General features: G+C 44.5%; 1 long non-coding RNA gene across 1 annotated transcript; it reads right to left on the bottom strand.

Moving 5' to 3' along the window:
• Positions 1-2,627: 2,627 nt before the first annotated feature.
• Positions 2,628-10,044, bottom strand: LOC140406822 (uncharacterized). The gene is made up of 3 exons (XR_011939321.1): positions 9,727-10,044; positions 6,059-6,133; positions 2,628-2,831 (listed from the first exon to the last, which is right to left on the bottom strand). It is a non-coding gene; the product is annotated as an uncharacterized lncRNA (long non-coding RNA).
• Between the last annotated feature and the right edge of the window lie 995 nt (positions 10,045-11,039).

Below are 11,039 nucleotides of genomic sequence, written 5' to 3'. Positions count from 1 at the left end.
TGCTAACCACTGTGCCACAGTCAAACCAATCTCTCCTTGTAGGACAGTCCGGCAACCTCCCTATCAGCCGATTGATCCTCCGCTGCACTCCCTCTCTGGCAACTCTCTCCTTTCTTAGTTAGGGCGACCGAAACTGTACGCAATACTCCAGGTGTGGTCTCACCAAGGCCTTGTGTAACTGCAGTAAGACATCTCCACTTCTGAACTCAAATCCCTCTTTCAATGAAGGCCAACATATCATTGGCCTTCTTAACTGCTTGCTGCACCCCCCTCTCCACTTTCAGTGACTGGTGTACAAGGACAGCCAGCTCCCTTTCTATATCCACATTCCCCAACAAATCACTGTTTAAATCAGACACTTTCCATCAGTATTTTGTTATACCAACGTGTACAAATGTCAGAAATGACTGTGCTGTGCTCACCTAAAATGGCCACCATTAAGTAACTTAAAATGGCTGACTGCTGATCGTGGATTTTGTTTTGACAATATTCCCAGACAGACAGAGAGAGAAGCAGAAACAGAGAGATGGAGCAACTAATAGAAGACATTTATTTGAGATTTTGAAATTCCGTCAAACACGACCAGCAAAGGTACATCATGGGGTTAAACACAGATTCCTCTACACTGTCCCTGGAAAACACTCCCAGGACAGGTACATCACGGGGTTAGATACGGAGTAAAGCTCCCTGTATACTCTCCCCATCAAACACTCCCAGGACAGGTACAGCACGGGGTTAGATACAGAGTAAAGCTCCCTCTACACTGCCCCATCAACCACTCCCAGGAGAGGTACATAGGAACAGTAATGGGCCATTCAGCCGATCGAGCCTGCCTTAGCGACTAGACCACCTTAATCAATAACCTATTTTAATAATCCGATACAAAGCCCTGGATCAATTTATTTCCTGGCAGCATCAGTAGCTGTAAATGCTGCTCTACACTATGTCTGAAATATTATTGCATTAGAGAACGTCATTGTGAATATTATCTTGTAATATATAACCGTTCTCATCCATATCTCTATTTAAACACATTAGCTCCTTTCCCAGTGATCACTGCAGTTAACCCAGTCACTGTTTATATTATAAGCTCTTGTCCCAGTTAATACTACATTACACCATACTGCCGTGGACACTACAATTAACCCTTTTGGAGTGCTGACTACCATGTACCCAGGGTAAGAGCCTGTGGGACTACCATGTATAATAAGCTTTATTGTCACAAGTAGGCTTACATTAACACTGCAATGAGGTTACTGTGAAAAGCCCCTAGTCGCCACATTCCGCCGTCTGTTCGGGTACACGGAGGGAGAATTCAGAATGCCCAAATTACCCAACAGCACGTCTTTCAGACTTGTGGGAGGAAACCGGAGCTCCCGGAGGAAACCCACGCAGACACAGGAACGTGCCAGGAATCGAACCCGGGACCCTGGAGCTGTGAAGCCACAGTGCTACCCACTGTGCTATCGTGCCACACAAAGAGTCACACAAACAACTCCCCCCCCCCCCCCCCCCCCCCCCCCCCCCACCCCAGACACACAAACACGTATACAGACAAACACAAACTCACACACAGACACAAACTCAGACAGGCTGGGTCAATACATCTTTCAAATACATCTTTCAGGGCAGCACGGTAGCATTGTGGATAGCACAATTGCTTCACAGCTCCAGGGTCCCAGGTTCGATTCCGGCTTGGGTCACTGTCTGTGCGGAGTCTGCACATCCTCCCCGTGTCTGCATGGGTTTCCTCTGGGTGCTCCGGTTTCGTCCCACAGTCCAAAGATGTGCGGGTTAGGTGGATTGGCCATGATAAATTGCCCTTAGTGTTCAAAATTGCCCTTGGTGTTGGGTGGGGTTACTGGGTTATGTGGATAGGGTGGAGGTGTTGACCTTGGGTAGGGTGCTCTTTCCAAGAGCCGGTGCAATTTAATGGGCCGAATGGCCTCCTTCTGCACTGTAACAGCCTCCCCGAACAGGCGCCGGAATGTGGCGACTAGGGGCTTTTCACAGTAACTTCATTTGAAGCCTACTTGTGACGATAAGTGATTTACATTTCATTTTTTCATTTTCATTTTTCAAATTCGATGATGATCTATGAAATGGAGCGAGATCCATTCTCCACCTTTAACTTGGAGAGGTGTATCTGGCCTGTGTGTGACCCAAGTCACACGCTGACTCTGAACATCCTCACAACAGCTTGCGGACAGACTTTTCTAAAGCACTTTTCATAACCTTTGGGTATCACAAACTGCTACACAGGCAATGGAACCCTTTTGAAATCTAGTCAGTGGTTATTTAGGAAATGGACCAGCTAATTTCAGAGAGAGAGAGACACACAGAAACAGGATGAGATTGTGCTGTGCATGTTTCACAGCTGACACTGAGACACACACGAGACGTACAATATCAATTATTATTCTGAAGCATGTGATTAAATCACCCCTTAAACTAAATTCCAGTGTTTCAGAGTGAAGCTTCATCTACACTGTCCATCAAACACTCACAACCCAAATACTGTCTGGGCTTAAATACAGAGTCAAAATCCCTCTGTCCTGTCCAAGGAATTTTTCATTGCAGATAGTTATTTTTATTTTTTGGAAAAACAGAATTCAAATTGCAACGAATCCCAGGGTGGACTCATGTTTATTTCAGCCCTTCACATTTAAACATGAAGTTTAAGCTCTGATTACAGATGTCTGCTTGTCTCTGTTTGTATATTCTCTGTTACTGTTGTTTTGTCACTTGTCTGAAGTATTTGAATAATAGGCCTTGGTTAAGCAATCCTTTCTCTCAGCACATGGAAGTTGTGAATCTTCAAGGCTGTCAGTCTGATGAAGATAACAAAAAACGACATGCTTTGATCATCAATCAATTCCCCAACCCTAAATAGATCTCACACATTTCCATAATGCAGGAATATCTCCATCAAAACTTCTAATCAGTTCCCAATACTCTTGTTAACACTTGCCTCTTTCACCTAAATTCCACTGACAGATTCCAAAAGCTGCACAGAAAAATGACTGGTTATTTTAAACTTTGAAACAAAACTATTTGAACTTGTGCTTCAATCCTATTATACAGAAATGTTGTCCTGTGGGCTGACAGTTTCTCAGTAAGACTGAAACATTGAGGTACGCCTCGCACTGCACTGGACAACATTTGTGGCACTTCCAAAATCTACGACACATTGCTGTCTGTATTGTGTGAATCCAGCTGTGAAATATCTGTACAGTTTAAACTTCCACTGTTTCTGTCTTCTCATCATTTATAAAGATCACGGTTCTATTCTTTTTAAGTCTAAAATACATCATCTTACATTTCCCGACACAGAAACACGTCCACAGTTCAGTCTACTGCCAAAATGATAATATCTCCCTGCAATTTGATGTTTCCAGCTGTGCTGGTTACAACGCTGTCTAATGTTTGGTGTCATCGGCAAACTAGGATGTGTAGCATTCTATCAAATTGTCTTAAATGGCTAATATATATGTGTCTATGCACGCATGTGTGTGTGTGTATGTATCTGTTGCCATGTAAGTATCAGTCAGTGTGTGCACGCGCTGTGTGTGTGTATCTGTGAACTTGTGTGTGTGTACGCATTTAAGTCTCAAAGGAAAATATGAGCAGGTGTAGGCGATTTGGCCCATCGAGTCTGCTCCACCATTCAAACAGATCCTGGCACGCACAGACGCACGCACACTCACACACACATTCCTATTTTATTATACACAGTCGAGTTGTGTCTGGAACATGCTCAATGATTGAGCTTCCACAACCCTCTGGATCAGAGAATTCCAAAGATTCTCCACCCCCTCAATGAAGAAATTCCCCCTCATCTCAGTCTGCAATGGTCTACTCCTGATTCTGAGCATTCGTGTCAAGAAGGCTAGAATACAAGACCGGGGATGTACTTCTGAGTCTGTATAAGGCTCTGGTCAGACCCCATTTGGAGTATTGTGAGCAGTTTTGGGCCCGGTATCGAAGGAAGGATGTGCTGGCCTTGGAAAGGGTCCAGAGTAGGTTCACAAGAATGATCCCTGGAATGAAGAACTTGTCGTATGAGGAATGGTTGAGGACACTGGGTCTGTACTCGTTGGAGTTTAGAAGGATGAGGGGGGGATCTTATTGAAACTTACAGGATACTGCGAGGCCTGGATAGAGTGGACATGGAGAGGATGTTTCCACTTGTAGGAAAAACTAGAAGCAGAGGACACCATCTCAGAGTAAAGGGACGATCCTTTAAAACAGAGATGAGGAGGAATTTCTTCAGCCAGAGGATGGTGAATCTGTGGAACTCTTTGCCGCAGAAGGGTGTGGAGGCCAAATCACTGAGTATCTCTAAGACAGAGATAGATAGGTTCTTGATCAATAAGGGGATATGGGGTTATGGAGAGAAGGCAGGAGAATGGGAATTAGAAAAATATTTCATAGAATTTACAGTGCAGAAGGAGGCCACCCGGCCCATCGAGTCTGCACCGGCTCCTGGAAAGAGCACCACACCCAAGGTCAACACCTCCACCCTATCCCCATAACCCAGTAACCCCACCCAACACTAAGGGCAATTTTGAACACTAAGGGCAATTTATCATGGCCAATCCACCTAACCTGCACATCTTTGGACTGTGGGAGGAAACCGGAGCACCCGGAGGAAACCCACGCACACACGGGAGGATGTGCAGACTCCGCACAGACAGTGACCCAAGCCGGAATCGAACCTGGGACCCTGGAGCTGTGAAGCATTTGTGCTATCCACAAGGCTACCGTGCTGCCCTAATTCTGGCATATCAGCCATGATTGAATGGCGGAGCAGACTCGATGGGCCGAGTGGCCTAATTCTGCTTCTATGTTTATGGTCTTATTGTTTGAGACTGTGCCCCCTCCCCCTGGTTCTAATTTCACCAGTCGGAGATCATCTGACCTACATCTATCTTGTGATGCCCCGTGTGAATTGTGTATGTTTCAAGATCACCTCTCATTTTTCGGCACTCTCGGGAACACAGGTACATTTTCCTCAATCTCTCCTCATCAGACAACTTCACCATCCCAGGGATTCGTCTGGTGAATCTCCATTACACTCCTTCTACAGCAAGTATATCCTTCCTTAGATATGGAGAACAAAACTCTACACAATGGTCCAGGTGTGTTGTGACCAAGGCTCTGTACAATTGCAGCAAGTCATCTTAAACCCTGTACTAATAACCCCGAGCGATGAAAGTTAACGTACCATTGGCCTTCCTGATTGCTTAATGGACCCACACGCTAGCGTTTAGTGACCCATGAATAAGGAGTTAGATACAGAGTAAAGCTCCCTCTACACTGTCCCCATCAAACACTCCCAGGACAGGTACAGCACGGGGCGAGATACAGAGTAAAGCTCCCTCTACACTGTCCCCATCAAACACTCCCAGGACAGGTACAGCACGGGGTTAGATACAGAGTAAAGCTCCCTCTGCACTGTCCCCATCAAACACTCCCAGGACAGGTACAGCACGGGTTAGATACAGAGTAAAGCTGCATCGACACTGTCCCCATCAAACACTCCCAGGACAGGTACAGCACGGGGTTAGATAAAGGGTAAAGCTCCCTCTGCACTGTCCCCATCAAACACTCCCAGGACAGGTACAGCACGGGGTTAGATACAGAGTAAAGCTCCCACTACACGGTCCCCATCAAACACTCCCAGGACAGGTACAGCACGGGGTTAGATAAAGGGTAAAGCTCCCTCTGCACTGTCCCCATCAAACACTCCCAGGACAGGTACAGCACGGGGTTAGATACAGAGTAAAGCTCCCTCTACACTGTCCCCATCAAACACTCCCAGGACAGGTACAGCACGGGGTTAGATACAGAGTAAAGCTCCCTCTACACTGTCCCTATCAAACACTCCCAGGACAGGTACAGCGTGGGGTTACAAATGGAATAAATGTTCCTCTACAATTTCCACAACAGAAGCTGCCAGGATATTTACAGCAAGTAGAGGGAATGAGGCAATGTTTCCAAAGGAAGGGTTTTATTTTTAAAGAAGATAGGGAATTATCAACATAACAGAACTTACCCCAAATGATGATTATTCCAATATCCAAATCAAAAACATTGCAGAATTCATTCGCATCCCACTTTTCCAGATAATCTTAAATAGATAAACATAGAAATAATTAGCAATAACAGACCACAAGGAATAGGAGCAGGCCTGAACCATTCAGCCCTTCCAGCTCACTCCACCAGTCAATATGATCATGGAGCTTCTTCCATTTCAACACCGTGTTCCTGCCCTATCCCCGTGCCTCTTGCTGACCCATCAATCGCAGTCTAGAGCCGGCTCAATGACGGAGTCTCCACATCCCTCTGGGATAGAGAATTCCCAGGATTCACCACCATCTGAGTGACAAAATTCCTCCTCATCTCAGTCCGGCATATCGTTGGTGAATACACAGATTAAATTATATCTGGGAATGAATTATAGACTGCAATCTAATGGAGGGCTTCGGGATAGATTATATACAGAATAAGAGATACCCAGGAGTGAGTTACAGACTGCAATCTAATCGAGGGGTTCAGGATGGTTTATATATAGAATAACAGATACCCAGGAGTGAGTTACAGACTGGAATCTAATCGAGGGGTTTAGGATAGTTTATATATAGAATAACAGATACCCAGGAGTGAGTTACAGACTGGAATCTAATCGAGGGGTTCAGGATAGTTTATATATAGAATAACAGATACCCGGGAGTGAGTTACAGACTGGAATCTAATTGAGGGGTACAGGATAGTTTATATACAGAATAACAGATACCCGGGAGTGAGTTACAGACTGGAATCTAATCGAGGGATTCAGGATAGTTTATATATAGAATAACAGATACCCGGGAGTGAGTTACAGACTGGAATCTAATCGAGGGGTTCAGGATGGTTTATATATAGAATAACAGATACCCGGGAGTGAGTTACAGACTGGAATCTAATGGAGGGCTTCGGGATAGATTATATACAGAGTAACAGATACCCAAGAGTGAGTAACAGACTGGAATCTAATCGAGGGATTCAGGATAGTTTATATATAGAATAACAGATACCCGGGAGTGAGTTACAGACTGGAATCTAATCGAGGGGTTCAGGATAGTTTATATATAGAATAACAGATACCCGGGAGTGAGTTACAGACTGGAATCTAATCGAGGGGTTCAGGGTAGTTTATATATAGAATAACAGATACCCGGGAGTGAGTTACAGACTGGAATCTAATCGAGGGGTTCAGGATGGTTTATATATAGAATAACAGATACCCTGGAGTGAGTTACAGACTGGAATCTAATCGAGGGGTTCACAATGGTTTATATGTAAAATAACAGATACCCGGGAGTGAGTTACAGACTGGAATCTAATCGAGGGGTTCAGGATGGTTTATATATAGAATAACAGATACCCGGGATTGAGTTACAGACTGGAATCTAATCGAGGGGTTCAGGGTGGTTTATATATAGAATAACAGATACCCGGGAGTGAGTTACAGACTGGAATCTAATCGAGGGGTTCAGGATAGTTTATATATAGAATAACAGATACCCGGGAGTGAGTTACAGACTGGAATTTAATTGAGGGGTTCAGGATGGTTTATATATAGAATAACAGATACCCAGGAGTGAGTTACAGACTGGAATCTAATCGAGGGGTTCAGGATAGTTTATATATAGAATAACAGATACCCGGGATTGAGTTACAGACTGGAATCTAATCGAGGGATTCAGGATGGTTTATATATAGAATAACAGATACCCGGGAGTGAGTTACAGACTGGAATCTAATCGAGGGGTTCAGGATGGTTTATATATAGAATAACAGATACCCGGGAGTGAGTTACAGACTGGAATCTAATCGAGGGGTTCAGGATGGTTTATATATAGAATAACAGATACCCGGGAGTGAGTTACAGACTGGAATCTAATCGAGGGGTTCAGGATGGTTTATATATAGAATAACAGATACCCGGGAGTGAGTTACAGACTGGAATCTAATCGAGGGGTTAGATTTAACTCACTCATACACACTCACTCACACTCTTACAAATATACTCTTACGCACTCACTCACTCTTACACAATCACTCACACACACACACTCACTCTTACACACCCTCATTCACTCTTACACACTCACCTGTACACAGAAACTCACTCGTACACAGGCACTCACTCATTCCTACACTCCCTCAGTCTCCCACTCACTCACACTCTTCCACACTCACTCTTAAACACTCACTCTTATACATTCGCTCACACACACTCACTCTTACATACTCTTACTCACCTTCACACTCACTCACATGCACTGTCACTCACACACTCATTCACTCACTCTGATACACTCACTCCCATACGCTAACACACACTCACTCTCAGATATTCACTCACTCACTTACACATTCAGTTACTCACACTTACATGCCCACTCACACACTAACTCGCTCACTCTTACACACTCACTCAGGCTCACTCACTGATTCAAACTCACTCTTCCACACACACTCACACTAACACATACTCACTATCATTCACACTCACTCTTACACACTTCCACACTCAGTCACTCTTATACTCACTCTTACGCACACATTTTCACACATTCACTCTCACTCTTACACTCACCTACTCTCACTTTTGGACACACATACTCACTCGCACACTCGTACTCACTAAATCTCACTCTTACACTCACTCAATTACACACTGACTCTGTCACACACACACACATCCTTACACACACTCACTAACTCATTCACTCACACTCATGCACTAACTCGAACACTCACTACCTCATGCTCACTCAATCACACACTCAATGGCACACACTCATTCATGCACACCGTCTCCCTCTTACAAACTCACTCTCTTACCCACTCACATACTCAACCACACACTAAATCACTTACTCTTCCACACTCACTCTTACACTCACACAGACTTAATCACTCATTCACACTCTTACACAATCACTCACTAACACACTCTCACTCACTTACTAACTAACTGACCCTGACTCACACTCGCTCACTATTATACAGTTACTCACTCATACACTCATTTACACACTGAAACTCACTTATTCCTACACACTCACTCATTATTAAACACTCACTCTCACACTTAAACACTCACTCGCACACTCACTCACACTCCTGCACTCACTCTTACACATTCAATCACACACACACTCGCCCTCTTACACACTCACTCACGTGCACACTTATTCTTATACATTCACTCACACACACTCCTACACTCGCACTCACACTCCCTCACACACTCACTCACTCTTACAAAATCACTCACACCCACTCTTGCACACACACTTGCACACTCACTCACCTACTCACTCATTCTTACACACTAACTCGCTCACACACTCAAACTCACTTACACAGTCACTCACATTGACATACTCACACACTGACTCGCTCACTCTTAGACACACTCACCCTTACACACACTCGCCGTTTACAGATACACTGCAGTGCGATACAATGTGCAATCTAATCGAGGGGTTAGATTTAACTCATTCTTACACACTCACTGACTCTGACACACTCACTGACTCTCACACACTCACTGACTCTCACACACTGACTCTCACACTCACTGACTCTCACACACTCACTGACTCTCACACAGACTCTTACACACTGTCACTCTGGCACACTCACTCCCACACGCTAACACATACTCACTCTGCAATCTGGTAGAGAGAGAGAGAAATCTCAGATCAGAAACTCTGAACTCAATTTTGAAAGTGGTCATCATTTGTTGGGCTCTCCCTGTGCCCAGGTTGCCTGCAGAATTCACAAAATTAACGATAGTGTGGTCACTTTTAAAATGAATCCATTGACTGTAAAGTAATCTCGATTGCCCAGAATTAAAGTCCCTTAACTTGAAGCGGGTTTAATTCTGGAATGAAGCCTGTGTTTTAGGCCAAGACATAAATATGGAGGGTGAAATTAAATTCGCAGGAGGTCATTTGAATTCAGTTTGAATTCACTCACTCTCACTCACACACAGACTGACTCACTCATTCACACTCACTTACACACAATTACTCACTCACTCTTACACACTCTCTCACTCACACTCACTCACTCTTACACACTCTCTCACTCACACTCACTCACACATACTCAGACACTCACATCCTCACTCATACACTCACACGCTCACTCACTCTTACACATTCACACACACTCACTCTTACACATTCACACACACTCACTCATTCACACTAACTTACACACAATTACTCACTCGCTCTTACACACTCTCTCACTCACTCTTACACACTCTCTCACTCACACTCACTCACACATACTCAGACACTCACTTCCTCACTCATACACTCACACGCTCACTCACTCTTACACATTCACACACTAACTCACTCTTACACGCTCAATCACTCTCTCTCAGACAGACACACTCATTTACACACAATTACTCACTCACTCACGCTTACACACTCCTCTTACACTCACACTTACACAAACACTCACTCATTCTTACACACTGACTCACACACATGATCTGACACACTCACACTCACTCTTACATACTCACACCCTCACTCACACTCACTATTACTCACACATTCTTACATACGCACACACTCTTACACACACACTCACTCACTTTTACACATTAACTCACTCACTGTTGCATACTCACCCACACTTGCAATCACTCACACTCACATACACACTCCCACACTCACTCCCACAGACTCACACTCATTCACATTCACTCACACGCTCAGTCTTACACACTCAGTCACTCTTATACAAACACACTGTTCACACACTCACTCGTACTCACTCACTCTCACTCTTACACTCACACACACTCGTTCTCACTCTTACACTTACTCTATGACACATTCATTCACTGCTTTACACATTCACTCACAGAGTGAGGGAGGTGCACAGAGCGAGGGAGGCGCGCAGAGCGAGGGACGCAGCGAGAGAGAGAGAGGGACTCAGCGAGAGAGCCAGAGAGC

Source organism: Scyliorhinus torazame, unplaced genomic scaffold, assembly GCF_047496885.1.
Source record: "Scyliorhinus torazame isolate Kashiwa2021f unplaced genomic scaffold, sScyTor2.1 scaffold_897, whole genome shotgun sequence".
Lineage (NCBI taxonomy): Eukaryota > Metazoa > Chordata > Chondrichthyes > Carcharhiniformes > Scyliorhinidae > Scyliorhinus > Scyliorhinus torazame.
The sequence above is the reverse complement of the archived record's forward strand: the minus strand, read 5'-3'. Positions and strand labels throughout refer to the sequence as shown.